The sequence below is a fragment of the Haliaeetus leucocephalus genome, unplaced genomic scaffold, assembly GCF_000737465.1.
Source record: "Haliaeetus leucocephalus isolate CR32 unplaced genomic scaffold, Haliaeetus_leucocephalus-4.0 Scaffold932, whole genome shotgun sequence".
NCBI lineage: Eukaryota > Metazoa > Chordata > Aves > Accipitriformes > Accipitridae > Haliaeetus > Haliaeetus leucocephalus.
The window spans coordinates 15,788,584-15,810,503 of NW_010973368.1; the positions used below are offsets into that span (position 1 = coordinate 15,788,584).

The following is a 21,920-nucleotide window of genomic DNA, read 5'->3' on the forward strand; positions in this document are numbered from 1 at the left end:
CGTCTCCGCAGCGTAACTCGGGGACAGGAGGAGGAGGAGGGAGGAAACTTCACCCCCCTCAGCCTCCCCCGTTATCCAGCGGGAAACCTGCCGGCCCTCGGCGCCGGGGCGCCTCTGCGAGGAACTTCTGCTGCACCTCCTTCACGGGAATATGTATAGACATGCGTGCGTACGCGTATACACTGCGGATACGTGTGCGTGTCTGCCTCCGAGGCAGGTCTGGTAGCCCAAGCCATCGCCCGCCGCTGCGTGTCTCCGCTGCGCGTGTGCCAGCCTACATATATATATATATATATATGCATATACGTATGTATGCGTGTACGAATCTATGCACCCGACGGAGCTGTGGGCGCACGTATGTCGCCCTGAGGCGCGCAGTGGCACGCAGCGGCGGCGGGAGCCGTCCCGGCGGCGCGCGGTGCGGTGCGGTGCGGACGGGGCAGGTGTCCTTCCGCCCCCCTGCCCGCGCCCCGCTCCGCTGCCTGCCCGGAGAGCCCACCCAGCGGCTCTCCACGGGGGCGAAGGACGGTTTCTAGGTGTCACATGCCTGTGTGGAGTTAAGGTAGTCGGGCTGCAGTTCCTGATTTTTCTTTCTGGTGTTTTTTTTAAGGTAGGGGTTATTGGGGTGGCGGCATGAGAGGGGAGCTGCTGGGCTGCAGTGACAGGTCGTAAAAAGGGAAGACGGAGGTGAGGAACTGCCAGTATCCTCAGAGGAGGTATTTGGAGATTGGCCTGCATAGTATTTGGGATTATTCAACTCGCTGGTGTTTACTGTTGTTTGCGGGGAAATAAATATCTGATGTCCTAAATGTTACAAAGAGCTCTTCACGGTAAACTTTAAGCTCAGAATGCCTTATTGTGATTCTAGTTATTGCTTTCTAGCAGCAAAATTGCGAGCATTCATAGTCTCGTATTTCCTCCAAAACTCATTTGTGGATCTCTTATTCCTCCAGATTTTAGTAGCGGTCTGGCTTTCTACTGCTGTCTGAACAGCTGGAGCCAGGTTCATATTAAATTGCCTCATGACAGCAACTGCATCAAACATAGCTGCCTCTTCTCTTGGAAGAAATGAAGATGATAAATTTTACGTGATTTTCTTTGTGGTGTGGTGCAGGAAAAGGACAGGTTAGCAGAAAACTAATATGTGTGGACCTTGAGATTGTGGGAGCAGTTTTTCAGGGCATGACGAGTCGCGCGTGTGGGCTGTGCATTGTGTGGTGACACTGTATTCTCAGAGCTCTTCAGGAGAGAAAACTATGACTATGTACGGGGGTTGTACGCTAATAGCAGATGCCTGTTTTGCCTAAACTTAATAAATATTTCATTGTAAGTATTTTTAAAAAGAAAACATACAGCAATGTATTTCAAAGTTTATACTCTAACACATTTATAAGCAAGCTGTCTTCCTACCAAAATCCCTGGGTTTTGCTTTTACAGTGTACATGATACTAGCATGCATGTGGGAGCAGTAGGAGTAGCAGCACTTTCTGAAGGGTTTGAATAAGCAGAGTAGCTTATTTCTGAGAACTGTCACTCATGTTGATTTTGTAGCTCCAAGCACCTATTATACATGATGGAAATAAGCCGTACGTATTTATGCTGTACATAGGTTTTAAAATCTTAGTTAATCCTTAAGTATTATGTTCTAGAAGGTGTTACTGATGAGATCGCTTGCCTAGCTGTCATCTCATTGTAGATAGTGAGCTCAAGGGCTGTTCTAAACTTGTATTATTTTGTGTTTATAAAAGAAAGTGGTTGAATTGAGAAGCCTTTCCTTTTATGAGTTAGCCTTCAGTGAGACTGTATTAGATGAGATGAGGAAGAACAAGTGAATCAGGCCTTTGAGTACTGCCTTGAGGTGATCAGATATTTCACATGGACACACATGACCCATGAGGAAAAAAAATACAGATGGGGGATGCCAGTGAGGGTTTTGAGGTTGAAAGAGGAAAAGAAAATTGCTTTACAGGGAAGTGGAAAGCTCTTGCAAGTGTAATGGGTAGTATGAAAGACAATGTGAAGTTGGGAGTGGGACAGGCATAAAGAAGAATGAAACAGAGCAAGCAAGTGGTGGAGATGTGAAGGAACATTTGATTTTGATACAGGGTAAAGTGAAATACAGAAGTGGCTGGTAAGCACTCGATGTGATCATCACTGTATGCTGTAAGGTTTTCTGTTCTGAACATAGAAGAAAGGATTAATTTAGTTTTACAAGTAAAGTCATGATGGAATTTTCTGATGGTCTCGAACTGAAGAAATGATAGACTGCTTGTATGTGTTGTGTTTGGAAAGATCGGGACACAAAGCCTGCGCTCCTGTAAAAATAACTGTGGATCACCTGTAGGGTAGCAACTGAGCTTTAGTCTGGGCCCAAGGATGGCTGGAGCTTCTCCCATTTCCCGGTCCCTTCTCCCTGCTTGGAGGAGGTGGCGGCCGCAGAGGGGATGGGGGAGGAAGGGAGCCATGGTGGGCAGGAGGTTGTGATGGCGATGAGGGAGCAGGACCTTGGCTGTTGGCAGACCTGGTCAGAGAGGAAAGGAGTAATAGGAGGGCAAACTTACCCCAAGCCTCCCTTTCTCTCTAGAAGGGGCTCTGGGTTCTGGAGAAGAATTTGGGTCTTTTTTTTTTTTCTTTTTTTTCTCCCTTCTTTACTCATATGCAGATCTAGTCTGCATGATTGTTTAGTAATGTATTTTTGTGGCTTGCAATGCTTAAAAAATATGGTAAATGGAGAAGAAAAAGGAAGGGAGAGAAGAAAGGGGTGAGGAAAATATGTTCGCTTTGAGCTGCATGTCTAAAATCTAGGGCAAATATTTAGCACAGCTAGTTCAAAGACACCTACTTTCTTCAACTCTGTTTTACAGAACAGTAAGGGTAGAGTTGGCATTTGAGAAACATGTTAATGAACGCAAGTGTCAGTCTGAGATTGCAAGTTAGTATTTCTTGCTTTGATGCTATGTGATTTTAGGCAAGTTATTTCCTTCTTGTTGCCTTGGTTTCCTTAGTGGTAAACTCAGAGGAAAGTACATACCTACTTTGGAGGAGTTCATTGCATTTGTCTGAAATCTCCCTCTTGATTTTCAGAGGACAGTCTCTTCAGACACACAAAAAGTGTACTTTCCTCTGAGTTTACAGCTCGGTATTTATATAACTTTTAGGTAGTTCTTGGGTAGAAAGCCGTTACGTTTATCTACAGTCAATCAGGGTGTTGGTAATGTGTTATTTAAGCTGAAGGTAAAAGTGGCAGAATATTGATAAGGCAAGATAACGTTGAGATTTTTAGCGTCTGCTTAAAAACTGATGGAGAGAACCGTGCTGGACATGAAACTCTACAGAACAAGGCACAGACTGAAATTACAGACAGAGCTCATCTCGCCTCCAGCTGATTTACTGAGCTGCAAGAGTGGTCAGAAGTGATTATAGACAGGCTGGGGGAGACACGTAGGGTGTGGGCAGGGCTTTGTGGGTCCTCTGACCACAATTCCCTAACCATTTTTAGCCGTAACGATGACCTAATAAACATGGCCTTCACCACGCTAATGGCTGTGGGCAGGATTATTAGGCATGTATTTAAAGGGTGAAATCTGTGATTCCTGCACTCTGCAAAATGCCTGTGTGGACCTAGAGAAGGAAGTGAGAATTTATCCTTGATTCATTTACAACTTGAGGCATCTCTTTAATATCCTTCACTTGGCTAGTGGGAAAATTGTAGCTGTCAAATGGCCATTTCTGCAACCACAGATGCCTCGTTTGACAGAAACTTCAAATTTAGAGTATCTAGGTAAAGCAGTAAAAAAAGTGTAAAACAAATTCTTTCTTAATGGAATTGATTTATTTGGCAAGGGATTCCATAATATTAATTACAGTTCTGTTTAACTGATTACCTGAAATGTACTTGCTAGTAGAAAAATTTAGAGTTTGAGAAAATTTTGAAGTAATACCAACTGTATTAGCTTTTATTAAAAAAACAAAGCAGAATAATAAAAAAACCTCTTAAAAAGTAACAGATCCTTTTTGCTCCCTCCCTCTCCCCTAAATCACTAAATCATATTATTAAGATTTTTGACAGGTAGTAGTTTTGATAACTGTCAGTCACTGTTTCTTTTAAGTCATGAAAAGTAAATTGTGTGAATCAGTTCATATACTAGTTTTGGCCAGTTTATTTCCAGTTTGACTCTTCTGCTTCTGTAATTATCCACCACAAAATAAATCGAATATATATATACCTTTTCTCTCTGACTCATGTATCTACAAGTGGAGTGATGCCCTGTCGGTGAGGAAGTGAACGTCACAAACAGGAAACCTTTATGGACAGTATTATTCTGACAGTTGGCTCTTCTTTCCCATTTGACTCTCACACTTCCTCTCCCTAACCTTCTGAAATACAGCCAGTTACCCTCTTCTTACAGCTGGACCAAAATGACACAATATAATATGGATTAGGGAAGGAACAATGGTAAGTTGAGCTTTCAGGTCACTAGTTCAAATCTGTCAAGGGTTGGAAGAGACTGTAATTTGTTTTACTGTGATCACTTCTAGGAATAATGCAAACCGAGATTTGATTTAATTTGGTTCTCACTGGGCAGATTCATGCACTGTGTGTATGAAAAGATGTTGCAAGCATGTTCAAAAAGATGTTGCAAACATGTTAATAGCATTACTCATGTTTGTTGTTTTTCTCAAAAGCCTAGAACAACAGAGACATACAAACCAGGCTTTCTCATGTTTCATCTCTAGACCTGTTCTGTCCAGGACAGCAGCATGTTTTGAACTTGGGAGTGGAGGAGATACCCTACATGAAACTTCTGTCAGTTTTGTAGGACAATAGAAAATTTTATTGCTCAGAATTGCTTGGACAGCATTTCCTTATTTGTTTCATTGAGATTTGTTCTGGCTCTTACAAACTCTTAAATGTAATGTTGGATTGGACTCTACATTAAGTGTCTGTTTTGCACATTTTGGTGCTATATAGAATACAAGTTGATTTTTTTGATCAGCTTGCTTCTAGAACTTCTTTCTTTCTATCCTGGAATAAAGGGGAGGGGTGGCATACAGAAACACATTTTTTTGTATGTGCAGTAATTGAATGCAGAATAAATCAGTACACTATGAAATAAAAATAACTTGCTGTAATGGACACTTTCACAATATATATTGTTAGTCTATTAAAGCTCAAACTATTATTTTTTAATAAGATACTATATAAGTAAAATGAATTTGTTGCCCTTTAATTAGCTATGTATTTCCCAATCATGAATTATTAAAGCTCGTTTTAGTTATGGATAGTGTTAATTGTAGTTACTGGAATTTAATTTTTTTCTTTTTTTTTTTTTTTAACTAAGCTTTTAAAAACAAACGAAAATGTAGACCAGTCATGAGAGAATCCTTCAGTGCCAGTCAAACCTCAATAGAGAATCTGTGTCAGTGTTAGCAGTATGGAAAGAAACTACAAGTATCGAGTTTTTTATCATGAATAAAACAACATACAGAATTGCAGATTAAAGCATTGGGCTCTCAGCAAAAAAACATGCTTTATCTGATCTTCAAGGAGTTTTTTAAAAATTTAATGGTACTTTACAGAGCTGATAAATATGTGTTTTAAGTTCTAATTCAGTATAGCAAAACTCAGATTATTTTACTGACGCTTAAACCACGTGCAAACAATTCAAATAAGGACTAAAATTATATTAGAAGTACATCATTAAAAAGTGAATATGTGAGGAGGCAGTGAGGGAGTATGCCAGTCAGCGACATACATTTTAATAGGTTTTATCCTGACTTCCCTCCTGTTTCTCCTTCATTAGAAATTTAAGATGAAGATTTTAAAGTTGCTGCTGTGGTTCTTTTGTCGAGAGAAATTTTGCAAAGCTCTAATGAAGAACCTGTCTTTTGATCATTAAAATCTTGAGGAATATGTGAGAGAATAAGTAGGAAGGTTGTGTGAAATGGTATAATTACTACATTTGTTGTGGGGTGCTTGCTGTTCACAAATGACACTAATTGGGCAACCATAAGGAATTGTGAAAGCTTAGAGGGAGTGCAGAAGGAACTATGGGTGATGCTCTTCTTCCATGAAACACAATTTTAAATGTTCGTCCATTACATAATTAAAATGTGGAAGTAGCTCCCTGAGGTTTTTTAGGGAGATAGGGTGGGGGATAATGATATGTTAACATGATTTCACTAAATTAATTCTTTGGAAAGTAATTAAGTGAGATTGTCCACACTCCATTACTTCCAAAGAGTAAAATCTGACATGGTCCATCATTTTCTTGTCTTGCTTTGAAATGACTGATTATTGAATAAATACAATATACTTGTTTTAAAAGTAATATTGGAGGTCTCTAGCAGTGTTTTTAGATATTGTGGGATGGAGTAACTAATTGCCTTTTTGGATTTAAAATCTCAATTAAACACCTCATTGTGATAAAAGCAGTTTGCATTTCTTAATAGCATAGACCGTGTATTTGATTGGAAACTTAGGTAAGTTTCCTGCAAACAGGAAAGAAGAAATATTTTCTGGTTTTAAGTTTAACTTCTATAATCTGTTGCAGGTCAATATATGAAACATTGCTACTGGCTTGTAGTCATCTGAGAATTGTGTGTGAACAGGAGTCTAAGCTAAGCTTTAAAATGTGAGGTTCCTAAGAGACAGAATAGATGAGCACATTTCAATATGTGCTCAAATAGAAAAGATGGAGAATCAGTCATTGTTTCAAGCTAGTAAAGGCAAATATTTTTTAATGAAAACTTTGTAAAGAACCTTGTATTTCATGAAAACTAGATACTTCTTTTTCTTACAACTGTGGTGGAAAACACAACAAACAGAAACAGCTTTTGAGATTTCCAGCTGCAGCTCCTGTACACCCAAGTGGGGATGGCTGGACAGTGGTTTCTAGAAATTCCCTGAGACTGTGGAACGTTTTTGTACCCTGAAGTCAGCAGCATTAGGAGCAGCTTTTTAAAATTTTTTTCCCCTTGGGGAAAAAAAAAATCATCCTGAAACCTGAGAAAGATGCTGACAGTCAGTTTCATATTTATATTTACTAAAACCAATTACCACTCTGTTGCTTCCTTTCCCCTTCCCTGTCCAGCATTTCCCAAACTGTTTTACCCAGACCTATCGCTGCCTAGAAAGCATCCTTCCATCTCCCAAATGGAGATGCTGCTTTATACAACTTGCAGGGTCCAGCAGGTGGGTCCTTCTCCTGACCCTGAAGTAAGCACATCAGGCTTAATGAGTTACATCACATGGTCCTACCGCTCAGTGTCCGATGAATTGCATGCTGGCAGAGGATGGCTTCTTGGAGGTGAGTGAGGTCTGTGGCTAGATGGGTGGTCTGGTGAGGCTGGCTGGGCTGCAGGGGGGCAATGGGGTCTTTATCTAAACTGATAAAAACCTGAGAGGCATTAGCATATCCTGAGACTCAGGCCAGTCTTTATTTGAACCAGTGTCTGCACTTCTGCCTTTTTGCTTTACATCTTCCAAATATAGGCTGAAATAATAGGGCAGTGACAGCCAGGACTATGCTCAAGCGATATGAAAAATCAGGCCATCTTTTTTAGGTTCCTAACTGTGAACCTAAAAATTGAATTTTGAATTGAATTTTAAAACTGAGTTTGAGGAGTTCACGTCCATGGATTATATGAGGCATGGATATAAAGCATATTTAAAACAGATCAGTGTAACACAGTAAGCAATTACTGATGTGACCTGGGATAAGAGCCGAAATTGTGATGCAGTGCAGCTCATAGGAGTTTAGCTGTGGACTTCAGTACGACTGCGATTTCAAACTCTGAAAATGCTTATGGCAAACTGCAGTTGAGTCTAAGAAAACAAGGATTCTTAGTAATTTTGGCTCTTATGGTAAAAAGTATACACCACTGTAATTTAGCTAACTCTGTATAATACCATGCACAGAGGGAGGTGTGAGGGTAGGTTTTTTCTTTTTCTCCCTTTTATGCTAGACAGTGTGTGTGTGAGATCCCTGTGGTGGCTGTATTTCAGTTTGGAAATAAGTAATTTCCTCTGTGTTCAGATGTTTTAATGAACTAATTAGGGATCCTTTGGGACAAAAGATTTTATACATAAAATTTTTAAGTTAAGCATTTATATGTTTTGCAAGGCTTGAGGCCTTTCTCTACTGAGAAGTGAGAAAAGATCCATTTTTAAAATTTGGGGGTTTGGTGTGTGGTCTGGCAGATGTGTAGGCTGGGGTCAGCTACCGGTGGCATACAGATAAACCTTTTCTTGAATGGTGTGCTGCAGGATCCTACAGCTGAAGGGTGGAATACTTTAAAAGAGGTATATCTAAGATGCAGTAGCTCCGAGATGCTGTATTTTAGTGGTATGTCTACATTAGCAGGGAATGTGGGACAAGAGGAAGAAATCTGTAAAGCAAAACAGTTTGTGGTGAGGACTCGGGTGTCCGTATGTCTCTGCATTTACCATGGACTGGTTCTAGTCTGATGCCATGCACTAAACACACATCATTAGTACTCAAGCGCTCCTGGTGCACTGCTGGAGTGCACTTCGAAGACTTGGCCATGATATGAACCAAAGAGGGGTGAGTGGTGATGATCACTGCATGAGCACCCTCGGGGTCCAAGCTAAAATATGTATTGGGAGCCAGTGGTTATCAAAGTTGGTGGGTAGTGCTGCTGTGGCAGCTAGAGCTGGGGCAGTTGTGCTGTCGTCTTCTTTGAGTGATGTTGTCTCCCAGTCTTTAGTCTCTTACCATCATTCTTTCTAATTTGGGAAGAATGGTTGGTACACTACTCCTGCAAAGTTTTTTACTCGTTGTTCCACTCTGTTTTTCTTGAGAAGAGATTCTTAATATTGTGAAAAAGGGACCATAGGACTTGCCTTGGGCTTGAGCGCTTCTGTAGGTCTGAAGATTTATTAAGGGTTTGTTTATCAAAAAGCTCATTATGGACACTGACAGTGTTCAGAACTGAAACCTAGAAACTCTTGACTTCTTTTGAGCGAAGTTTAATGGATCGGACAGAGCTAAAATCAAGGCTTTACATTTACAAGAGTTCTGCTTTATTGAAGGATTTAAGACCAGTCATTTTAAAGGGAAGGGGCAGGGGGTAGGGTGGATGGGTTACCTGGCCTTTTTATTATTTAATAGCTCAGTGTTTCCACCTCTGTTTTTAAAGGGGAATAAACAGGATACAAATAGTAAGGTTTCTGGTTATGGGATTCCCCACCCCAGTATGATTGATTACTGTATGGTGGGTTTTGCTTAGATTGTTTTTGCTACATTTGACAGTCTGTTATCTGAAAGACTTAGAATAAGCATGTTATTTGCACAAGTCTGAAAAAAATGTTTCTGACTATCACACCAGTAGTCTTTCAGAACAAATTTATAGCTGAACTAAATCATTAGTTATCTGAACTGTATTTCAGCTTTCTTTTATGACCTGGATGCTTTGTTTTGGTTTTTGGAAACAGTTAAGAAATGGAGTCATGGCATTGAATGTTCAGCTATGGAACTGAAAAGTGATGCTGTTAAGTGAATACTTCATAACTAAAACTCATGGAAGCTGGAAAATGTATTTGTTGATATGGTGTCCCAAGACCAATATATTTGTATCTACTCATTTTTTTATGGAGTTCACAGTTGTAAGGCAGTAAGGTGAAACTTCACAGCAGTTAACAGAGTAGTGTGGTTTATTCCAGCATTGTCTCATGTGTAAGTTATTTGAGAGATTCCATTCTGTAGCTGTCATTCCTAGTTAGGATACTCTTGCTGGGACCCTAACCTCTTATGTGAAGCCATACCCTTGGGTGATTGATGTGCTTACTTCTAAAATTTGTTTAAACAGGGGGAGTCAATACCAGGGCAACCTACCACTTTTCCCCTTCTTTTTTTTTCCCCAGGGCACAGCTAAATTGAAAGAACGCTTTCTCCTTTTATCTGCTTCTTTTCATAAAATTTACCTGGTTTCTGATGCATATTGATGTAATAAAATCGTTCTAACTACTAACTTTGAAGATGAGTAACACTAAGTGATAATGTTTCAATTTTTTCAATTAAATGAAAGAATATAATGTAACATAGTTGGGGGAGACTGAATAAGGGATGTTAGAGATGACAGGCTTGGTCCTTCAGATGTTAAGTGATAAGAGGGTGTATAGGGTTGCTTAGGAGTAAAGGTTAACAAACCAGAGAGCTGTGGGAGCTGGAAGATAGCAGTATAAAATTCAGGAGACTGAAGTTAAGTGGTTTCTGGTCTTGGGGGCAAACCTGATGTGCCCCCCCCCCCCCCCCCCCCCCCGCCATCCATTCCTATTTTCAGGCTACAATAGCTTGAGCAGATAAGCTAACATGCACCGTGCGGCTGCTCAGGAGGAAGATCTCGCTTCCCCTTCCCTCTCTTGCTCTCTGTGGTTTTATGCACTCAACACTTGACAGACTAATTTGTCAGAGTTAATTTAACATGCTAACCCAACAAAAAAAAAAATCCATGCAGTGTTTGTGTGTGGTACTTTGGTTTTGCTTTTGCTGGGTTAGTTTTCTGCCAGGTTGGAGAATTAAATCAACTTCCAGAGGCAGCAGAAGATAAATTATAGGAATAGCGGGTGCTGCAGGCAGACTGGGGTCTTCTAGATTGGCCATTGTGTCTTGCGGATCTGGACCCCTGCTTTTGTCATTGCAGCTGCTTCTGGCATCATGTGTTGCATGGCATCAATAAATTAATCCAAGTTAGAAGTGATACCCATCTGTTTTGTATTGTAGCAGGTAGAAGTGATCCCCTTTTTTCTGTATTGTGCCAGGCATAGTGGTGGTAGGCAAAGTTTTAAAACAATGTGTAAGGCAATACAGGCGAGAGGCAGGCAGCTGCCAGAAGACTGTAATAAAGAGGAAAACTACTTTCTGACTGCTACAAATATGATTTATAATTGAATTAAAAGTTCATAGAGGTGGAAAATTACACATGCATCATAAATTTCATTTTCAGTCCAGTTACCCATTCAAAGCAGAGTATACTAACATAAATTTTTTACCATTGAGATTCCTGCGTTTTTTTGGTGAATGGTTAGCTTTTGTGGTTGCTTTCATGTGTGTCTGTGTGTGTTTTGTTGTTGTTTTTTCTCCCTGGAAGCTATGAATCTCAGTATTTTTTGTAATTCTCCTTATGTTCTTTGCAGAATATGACATCACATTTGAATCAAAAAAATTTCATAGGTAGCCCCAGGCACACAGGTGTACTCACAGTATTTTTATACACAGAAATTTTAATTTCTAATTGCATATCATCCACTTTTTTCTTGCACTTTAAAACTTTGTAACTATGCATTTCTTAAAAATTTTACTTCTCTCTCAGAAGTACAAAAGAAAATTCTGTCAAAAGAACAATGATCTCTTCTTTGTTATATTGTCTATCTTGGGAACATACTGGTTTCAGGGGCACGTTGATGAGATTATTCCACAACTTTGTAGGAAAAGTCATACCCTAAACCCAGAATTAATCAGTAACAAACGTTATCAGTGTGATGCTGCTGCACTGTTCTCAGAATTAAGTTTGGCTGACTGCAGCTGAAGCATTTCTTTGATTACAGCAGACTCGTTGCAAGGGGAAGATGAAGATCCACAAGACCTCTGTGCATTGAGGAATTTAAACAAAAATACTCTTGCAGGAGCTAGCAGTCATCTTCAGTGGTCCTGTGTATGAAGGGCTGGATTACGAGCCTTGCACTGGAGAGAGCAGCTGTGTGTCCTGTTTGTTTGCTCTTCTTCGCTTCCAAAAAGTTGAAGTAAGCCTAAAGCAGCTCCAGTGATTCCTGCAAGGCTCTGTAGGATTTTGCGAAGCCCAGAAACCGTTTGGTCGGTGCTGGGTTATTAACCCTGATTGCTGTGACTCAGAAGGTTACGAGAGATTTGTGTGCATGTTGTTCCAGGAGGGTGTAACTTCAGGGTTTTTCCTCCTTTCTAGTTTTTATTTTTGAGTTTTTAATTTAAAAAAATGTTTAGCCTCAGGGAGCCCTCTAAATCTAAGCCTTTTACTGCCTCCTGAATTTGGCAGTTGCTTCTCTTGGTTTAAGTCTCTAGGCATGTGTGATGTGAAGCTTTGAAGTAGCTGCTGCCTGGCTGATACCTCTCTGGGGACAGGGAGAAGGATAATAAAGTTCATGCTTTTGACATTTTCTTTCTTTCCAGCATGTAGATATTTTAACACAAGAATAAGTGAAACTGCTGATTTTTAGCAAAGACCCTAAAATTATAGAATTGCAGAGACTGTGTATCTTTTGTGGTTTGGTTTTATTTTGGAACAGTCGCTAAAATCAATGGTGGGGAAAACCACATATATTTTTGTCAGTTTTAATATCTAGCATTAAGAACTGGTTAATCCATTTAAGAAGTGGAACATGAGATTCAAGGGGGAGATATTTTGTTACAGCCCAGTTTTCTTAGATGATGCCCCATGGACCACTGACAAGTACCAGAAAAGGTGAGGAAAGATATTTGGGAAAACAACACATGCTTTTGGATCTTTGTAATCTAGTTCTACATAGTGTCTGTCAGTCCCCTACTCGGCTCAGCAAGCAAACATTTGCCAAGTCCATGGCTGTCTATATCCCAAACAGCAAGCATGGGAAAAACCTTTCTGCCTTCACCTTTCCTAGCAAGGCTCTTCAGATGCTACCTCAGCACTGCTCAGGTACTTCCCCCAAGAATAAAATACATATAGGCTACCTTCTCCTGGCTATTCTGAACTTCTTCCAGTCTGGCTCCCTTAAAAAGAAGTGTCTTGAGGGACTAGATTAGAAGTAGGACAAATACATCAGGGAGAAAAAAAAGCTATTTCAAACATCTTGACTGTGGCAGGATGAAGGTCTTTCTGTTTGGGTGTTCCCAGCTGTGGCATAGAGCACTTCCTGCACTGCACAGGTTAGAATTAACTAAGGTTACTAGATTTAGTATTGGCTAAAATATATAAAGGGATTTTAAAACAAATAGAGTTATGCACCCATTACTCAGTTTACCAGGCTCTCTGGGTTCATCTGCTGCGGAGACCCGAGCGGCATGGGGTGCCATTTCAGCTGTAGTCTAGGGCGCAAACTCTGGGCAACGAGGGGAGCGTGCACCATGGTGCTCTGTGGAGTCACCAGTATTGTTCACACTTTAGTTTGTTTAATTAATTTGAACCATTTGCTTCCGGGTTGAGCGAGGCAGCTTGTTGGGGTTCTGGATCAAAGTTGTTTAATCGGTCCTTACTGATCCCTGATGTTCAACCAGGTAAAACCTCATTTTATAAGCCAAGTAAAAATAACTGTCTTTGCTGTTATGACTTCTGTGCACTGTGGAAGTGTTATTACTGTAAATGTAGTAGTAAGTTTTTTAGTGGAAACCTCATTTATCTTAAACAATAGTGTAAATGATCTGTTTTTACTTGCAGTTTATTGTAGTACCTTTTGTTCTGCTGCATAGATATTTATTGTTTCTCTTTGTACATAACCCTTTGTCATACTAAAATTAAATGTTAGACATGTATAAAAATTTAAAATCATTCTGTGCTGGAAACAGCAATTCTGTGACTCCCTTGACAAGTCAGCAACTTGCATGGTTGTGAAATCTTTCCTCTTTTTTCCAGTTACGGCCTGGAAGAATTGACATGTTGTTGATCTTATGAGTCCCTTTTACCTGTCCTTTAGCGAGCTATGGTTAAGAGTTGCATAGTAAACCTCAGTTATTGTATTTTGCAATCTGTATGAGCTGAATGCCCACTTCCACGGCTCTGGGAGTGGAAACATGAAGCAGTAAAATAAGCTCGGTCCTTCAAGGCTCCTCCCAAGGTGGCTGGTGCAGAGTGCAGTGAAGTCTAAGGGGTTCTTTTGACCTTTTCTAGGCACAAACCTTGGGAAACAAATGAGCATTGTTAAAGTGACTATGTCTTTCAGAGTTTTTCATCCTTTTTTTTTTTTTTCTTATGATAAAAGTAGCAGCTTAAAAAAAAAAAAAGCTTTTGACACTTTTGACAGGCTTCCACATGATAATTAGATAGTAAAAAGAAGGTGTGCGTTGGCAAGGCATTAAATATGAATGATATGCAAGTTTGTATGCATTTTTCTTTAAGCAACCTTGCACTGAAGATGAAGCCCTCTGAACAGTTGTGTAAAGCACAGGTTTTAAAGTGAAAATGGGTTGTATCCATTTGAAATAATCCAGGAGAAGCTGGAGAAACGTACTGGCACTCTCATTTCTATTTCTGAATCACTCCTTTGTCTAGGTAAGAAGTTCTTAATACACCATGTTATGCATATAATCTTGGAACTGTGTGCATTAGCTTCCAGTTACACCCAGTGTCTTGTTCACTTTCAAATTAACTTTCTGGAATAATAACCTTTTTCTTGCACTGTGTATTCTGAGCACTACCCTTTCTGCCTTTGCATCCTGTTAGGGGCGCAGGAAGGAACGGTTGAAGGAGAAGATGGGTTCTGTAGTTTGTGTCGAGGAAGAGGAGGAATGGACGGGGGGGGGAGGTGAAGCAAGGCCTTGTATGAATTTTATAATTAGTCTGCAGGAAGATGGATTATGAGGAGATATGCATGAGACAGAAAAAATACATGGCATTTAATATTCCTGTGGGATTTTCGGACATCCAGTGTAGTTTGGCAGGGTATCAGCAGCAGGTCAAAGGTAGTGGTGGCAGCAGAATTGGGATCAGGTAGCGGCAACTGCCCATTTTCCTTGTGCTGTATGTAACTGCATGCTTTGGATATTGTGCGTGTTCTGGGTGCTGTGCCTGCTGGGACCCTAGTTCCATACTTTCCACCTGCATACCAGACCCCAGCTCCTTCCTGTGACAAACAGGGACCCACTCCTACCTGCTGAAGCCCTCTGAGCTCCTGGCCTGGCAGTGCTGGCAGCTCTCTGCTGTAACTACTGGTGGGAGGCACTCGCCCCGCGCCCTGGAACTGCGACTCCCCAGTGCTGCTCACAGAAGTGACTGCATCCCTGCGTGTGCTGACCTGAGATGTGGGGCAAGCTCTTCCATAAAGTTAGTAGCAGTGACAGCTGCCTGCATTGCAGGGACTTGTCCGTGGGCAGCGGGGAGGCAGTTGTGAGGGTCGGGTAGCAACTCGCTGCTGGCACCGTGTACAGGCTGTGTACGGGCGACATCTGAACCCTCGGGCTCGGTGCATGGGTCCTGCACGCAGATGTGTTCCTCGGAGTCTGTTTCATAGGCAGTTTCAAACTGTCCAGCCCTTTCTTAAAACAACGGTGAGGGGAAAATGGTCCATGCTGCCAGCTTTTAGATACTAATTTCTCTGCAAATTTTTAGCACCGTTTTGGTTTCTTGAGAGGTCAGGCTGAGTTCTGGAGGACTGGGCACATCAGGGTACCCTTTTCCCACCACACCGCTGCTCTGTCCCATTTGCCAGGCTGCAAGTCTTTCAGGAATGATACTTTGCAGCAGAGATGTGAGCTGCCAGAATAGCAGATGATAATTCTGCTCTGTGTGCTGTAGTGTCTGATAGCACCAGTGTTAATCAGGCTTCATGTATGGGTCTTGGGAGCACAACTGAATGTCCTCCAGCCCTTGCCCCACCTACCCTGCAGAACAGCTAAAGAGACCCTGAGTGAGGGCTGCAGGGGTAGGGCTGGGTATATTTTACCTATGATGGGTGCAGGGGATGTATCTTCTGCTCTGCCCTGGCCCCTCTGCAGCTCACGGGCTGTGTGAAGGAAGCAGGAGGAGCAGAAGCTGGAGGGGGGACCTGGGGTAGGCTCAGGCAAGCTGGGATGAGGGAACGTCAGAGCAGGTTGGTGGGGAGGCTGAGCTTGGGCAGGGAGCAGGCTGGCATGTCTGGTGAGGGATGCTGGGAACTGGGAAAAGGAGGAACAGGGCAAATGGAGGTGAGGGGGGGGCGGGCAGAAAGGGACTGGACTGTGAACAGGTTGAATCACAGAATGGTTTGGGTTGGAAAGAACCTTTAAAGATCATCTAGTCCAACCCCTCTGCTGTGGGCAGGGACACCTTCCGCTAGACCAGGTTGTTTAAAGCCCCATCCAACCTGGCCTTGAACACTTCCAGGAATGGAGCATCCACAGCTTCTCTGGGCAACCCGTTCCAGTGTCGTAACAGACGTGGAAAAGGTTGAAGAGCAGAAGCCTCCAGAACCAGCACCACGAGAGCATAGTCCTTGCAGAGTTTGTAAGGAAATGCAGATTTCTTGGGTCTTGTCTTTACTTTTGCTGTAGGCAGTTATCTGTTAAACAAAGTATTTTGTTATCTTCTGGTATGGATCCACAGATACTAACACACTCTCTTTGCTGTCGGTTATTTCTGTGGATGAAGTAGCAAGCAGACAGAAACTTCTAGCACCTCTGGAAAAATTAGGAAAATTATTAAGCTTTCCTTTTTAAGCTCTGGGAAGTTAGAAAATGTTAAAACTAAGGCTGCATAATGAAGCTTAAAACACAACTGTTTTATTCACGTGTTACAAGATTTTTTTAATTACTTCATCACCCCCTATAATTTTTGTTGGAATTCTGCCTCATTCATTTCACAAGATAGACTTTCCCCAAGTCCAATAAATCTAGTAAATGCATTTAATGTAAATTTGAAATCCAGTAAATATAAAGCCAGTAAATTTGATGGCCAGTTCAAAAGTCTGTCTTTTTCCAGGAAGGAGAGCTAGAAAGGCATTGAAGTACTTGCAATACAGTAAAAGATACATATAAAAATTAATGATATTTTTCTAAGAATTTTTTTTTTTTAATTAAGAGGGGAGTGAGAACTATCACACTGAGAATGACTCCTCAAAATGTGTTTTTCAGTAAAATACTTGGGTTTTTTTTGTGGGTTTGGGTTTTTTTTTTTTACTTGATAGTGTGCTTATGAAGCTGTCTTGTTTCCATTAAAAAAAAAAAAAAGGGAGGTGTGGATAGAATATAGTTGCTCAAGTGTGTGACTCCTTTGCCTTAGTGGCACTCACTGCTATAGAGGTTGCTTGTTAGCTTGAGCATAATGGGGGATGCCTGATCAACCACATTATTTTTTATTTCTCTTTACCTTTTGACTTTACAAATATGAAATGCTGTGTTTTGGGTGAAAAATCAACTTTTGGAAACTTTTACAAATAAGACCATTGAGCATGAGGAGTTGGGTCACTGGCACAGGGAAGCTGTAGCCCTGGGCGTGAGACTTCTCTGCCATGGAGAGAGACTCACGTCTGGGGTTTTTCCTAAATGGTCGTGTTAAATATTGGGAATATGACCTTCTGCTCTGTGTATCTTACCACAAGATTGTTTATTATGTTTGTGTCTTTTACATAACTAAGTATTCACATGCTGAAGCATTTCTATACTAGACTTTACTTTTGTCTTCTGCTAAACTGAAAGGTATTTTGAAACAGGTGTCCCCTGCTTGCCTTGTCTGGCTTACAGAATTGATGTGCTGTAAGCAGATACTGTTTCTGAACTACCTCTTCAGTGCAGTAGGGAGAAATGTTTTCCAATCAGTTTCAGCGTTTTTCCCACCTCTCATAAATCCAGTGATTTCCAGGTTCAGTATGTTGCTTGGCTTACTGCCCATGGAAATCACTGCTCTGTGATGTGTTGAGGAAGTTTACTATGCCTGGGTGCCATTTTGGGCAAATAAATCTTATCACTGAAATAATCTTTACATACTTGGAGACCACTATGTACCTGTTTGAATCATAAATAAAGACTGTAATGTTAAATGGTGTCCTGGTATGTTTTGAATTTGACTTCTGAAGTTGTAGCCTAGGAAAAAAAAAAGAAAGGATCAAAGAGGGGAAGATAAGTAAATAAATAAATTCCAGGTTCACAAGTGAGAGCCCTGAAAAGATTAAATTAATTTAGTTCAAGTTGCTCTACTTGCCCTAGCTTGTGTCTGTACACTTGGATACAGAGGTCTGACTTATGTGAGGTCCACCCACATCCAGGGCTAAGACAGCATAAGTGAACTTTTGCCCTAAAGCTGTATGGCCATATTAGCCTTAAGGGTTTGTCTTTGCTGGTAGACTCCACCTTTTCACGAAGGTTGAAGCTCAGATGCTTGGTAATCACAGGGCTACAAGAGCTTTATCAGCCAGGCTTTCTGCAGGGTTTGTTCGCACTAGTATTTCAGCTCTGTGCCAGTAGGAGACGGCTTTTGGAAGAGGATTTGCACCGCACAGCCTTCACCCATCTAATCTCTCAGGTGAAACTCATACGGGAGAAGTGCTGACTGCCGCCAGAAGGAAATCAGTTGCAGAAAGTCCTTGAGGGAGAGGAACGGTCATGAGCCAGGCTCTGCTTGGACCTTGGCCCGGGGCTTGTTCCCAGCCAAGGGCGGATCAGGCATCTGCTGGCTCTCTCCCTTTTACTGAGGACTCTCTGCGTAGCCTTGGGGAGATACAATACTACATTAGTTGATGAAAGCATATTTGTAAACTTTTTTTGACAAACATGAAAGCTATAAAACATTATCTCTGTCTCCTCCTTCCTCTCCTCCTCCATGAACACTTGAATTTCTTTTAAAAATAGGCAGCATGCATGTTGTTGTAGCATTGCCAAATGCTGTGGAGTCTGGAGCAAGCCTTGGAGTACAACTCCTTTGCTCTCACAGGGCAGCAGGACCACACTCGCATAGTGTGCTGGGAATGGCATCGCAGCTGGGTGAAATTTGTGACAATGCTGTGCACCCCACTCTGGTAAAACTAAGAATATCATCTCATGCTAGGGAATCCAGTTAAATATAAAAGGAATGCAGATTGTCTTCAATTAGAGGAGTAGCATTTTAAACCAAATAATTTTTCAGATTATGTGTGTTTCTCTGTTTCCTGAAACAAACCTGAAATATATTTTTCTTTTTAAGGATAGGGAATAAAGGAATTTTCTTCCTTCTCTGTATCCTAAAAAGCCCTAAAGCAGTCATCTTTCTGGTTATTACCAGGACATCTAAGTGTCTCTGGCTGTATTTGAGTCCTGGCAAGGGCAGTTTGTTCTTTCTGCATTAATGTCAGTAAAGATTTTTTGCTGGAAAGTGGGAATGTGTTATCTGAGGATTTTGGAATAAAAAATTATATTACTATTAATTATATTATTATATTATATCTGTCAGAATTAAATAAAAGGAAGACTTAACCCTAATGGAAGACAAAGATGGACCACATAGGAAGAATTTCAGTCTGTTGTGGGCATCCTGTGTGCTTTTTTTCCTCTTCCATCCAAGCAAGGCTGTCACTAGTTAATTCAAGTACTTCTCACTAGCACTAGATTAACTGGCAATAGTGAAAAAAGTTGTACATTACTGTGAAAGACAGTATCGAACAAGACAGGTTTTAAAAGAAGACTTAAAATAGTTTTCTAAATTTGAAATAATTTTTCCTTTAAATATTTAGATTGTGATTTGTCTTTGTGACAACCTGTAATGAAACCTAATGTTATGCTGTATTAATTTCAGAAACTAAAATATTCACGGGGTACAGAGTTCTGAAGAAAAGTCAGACTACTGCTCTAAGTGAAGCCATTAGCTGAGAACAAGTAACCAAAGTTTGCAAAAGTGATAAATCTGCTTTTGACATCAATAACCCCTTGTGCAGGTGCAGGAGGAATGTTTTGTTCTTTTCGTATTCTGTTGCTAGAGTTTGAGTCTACAGAAAACAATTTAAAAAGCTGATAAGCCTTTAAGAAATGTAAATGCAGGATGTTTGCAGTTTTCTATCTTACAAATAAATGCTATTGATTAGAGGCCGAGATTTTTCCAATTCTTAATTCTCAAAGGATACATTTTTTGAAATAAGACAAAACACAAACTATTTCAAATTGATAGCTATGGATTACTTGCTATTGATGTAGTCTCAGTTTTCGTAAATTTTTAATTTCTTAAATGGAAAAAGTGTTTTATTTGCTTATGTATTTCTGAAGTTTAATAGTGTTTTCAATTTGTTTTTTAAACCCTTACGCATATATGATTATAATTTTCACTAAAATGCAGATTATAAGAAATTATAGGTAAGAAGTTTAATGGTCCAGGTAAATTTGAGTATCAGTTGCCATTCTAATATCAAATATGGAAGTTAGGAAAGTGAAGAAATGTTTGCTAACATAAGTAGTTTTAAGTGTTTATACAGTGCTATCTCTAATGTAACATAAAGGCTGCATTTAATTGCAGATCAGCTAGTGGCTGATAACGTCTTAGTGGTTTGTTGCTAGGGTGAGTCAGCTTTTCTCTAGTAAAATACGAAGTACACAGCAAACAAGACAAAATAAAACTGGTTTGTAATGCATTATCACAGGCTAAGATCAGTAACTTTTAAAAGATGTTTTAAATCAGTTTTCTTGCCTTTTACATCTGTCCTGACTGCAAGTAAAAGTACATCTTTCTGCTTTACTTGCATATGGCATAGTTGAAGAATCCAGTGGAGACATCCAGTTTTTTTAAAGGCAGTGAAAATATATTGAACTAAGTACTAATAAAGTTTCTAAGAAAACATTTTGTGTGTACCAATGTGTGGTGTTTATTTGCATGTGGTTTAAAACACATTTAGGAGAAGCAAATCTTGCATCTAAGTTGGTTCTTTTTGTCTAACAGTGCTTAACAAAAGCTGAAGTCTTACTAGCATACATCATGTGATGAATTTGAATTCATCCCTTGCTGGCTTTTGTAGATGACTTGGACACTGAGCAGTAGCTGTGACGTGGAGATGAGTCGTCGTAAATGTTCTCCAATGTTCCACAATCTGCTTTTCTTCTCTTGTTCTTAAAGGTGTGATACAGGCACATCCCCAGCACATCACCGAGAAGATAAGACAGTAAAACACAGCCCAACTCTTCTGCCCTCAGATACCTCTATTAATTACGCTACCGGTTCCTTTCTTTACAGGTTTGTTTTAGGCTGTATCTTCAGCTTCTTAACTCTAGGCAGATCCCATGGTGTCACTTTTTTCAAACTACTATCCTTGCATTGATACTATGCTACAGAAGGTCCTCTTTACTCTCTTGGCTTTTGTTCACAATGTTATTCCTCCAGCATAATGTGGAGGAATGATAATTTGTTAAAACTTTTTCTATTGATTTCTATGCTCAACAGAGCCAACACAGTAACTCTGAACTGTAAAGCATTTACATTGATAGACCTCTTCTGGGGAAAATTCCTCTATTTTATTGATGTGTCAGAAGTTTCTTCCATCTTCCACTTAAGCACTGTTGGGGAAGATCATTTTTAACTGGTTGATTTCCAAGTAGAAGCTCATCTACCATCTGCTGGGGAAAAAATAGTAAGCTGCTGGTTATAGCTTGACAGCTACAGGCAGGTCAAGGGCACATGCTTATAATTTTGCTACAGTGATTGCTGACTAATTAGCCACAAGGAACTTTCTGAGAATTTTCTGTTAAGATCATTTTCTTCTCTCCCATTTTGTTAATGAATACAGTGCACCCAGCTGTGAGGCTCTGAGTGATGATTGCTATTATGGATTTATCTGTTCAAATTCTGCTTCTAATTTTAGGAAGTTATATTCCTTGTCTTTAAGTTTCCAGTGGTAAAACTGTAAAAGGACAAGTTATTCCCCAGCAAATGTTGGGAAATACATTAGCAAGGTTTTATAAATGCTGGACTACAATAGCTAGCTGTATTAGAGGAGGGAAGATACTGTTCACAAAAATAACCATCTGTAGTCCACATACAGTAGAGGAACAAATGTTTGGATTACAGTTTTTTTGTTAGCGTGGTTTAGAAGTGGTCTGTTCTCCCAAGATGATGCTTTACGTTACTGTTACTGTGGTCTGTTTTAGATTACCTATCTGTTAGGTTCCCAGTGCAGTCCAGAGTATGGCATTAGGTAGATGTGTGGGATAGACTTGTCTTCTTCCCGTTTCCTCCTACACATACATACCTTGTGAGGACATGGAAAAGCTAATCTGGTCTGTTCAGATTACTTACTGTGAGATGTACCT

The 21,920-nt window shown here is 40.4% G+C and overlaps 1 protein-coding gene across 3 annotated transcripts in view; it reads left to right on the forward strand.

Annotated features, from left to right (window-relative positions):
* The window catches only part of EML1 (echinoderm microtubule associated protein like 1), a 130,685-nt gene that overhangs the window by 45,586 nt on the left and 63,179 nt on the right, over positions 1-21,920 (forward strand). The gene's annotated exons all lie outside the window — the stretch shown is intronic.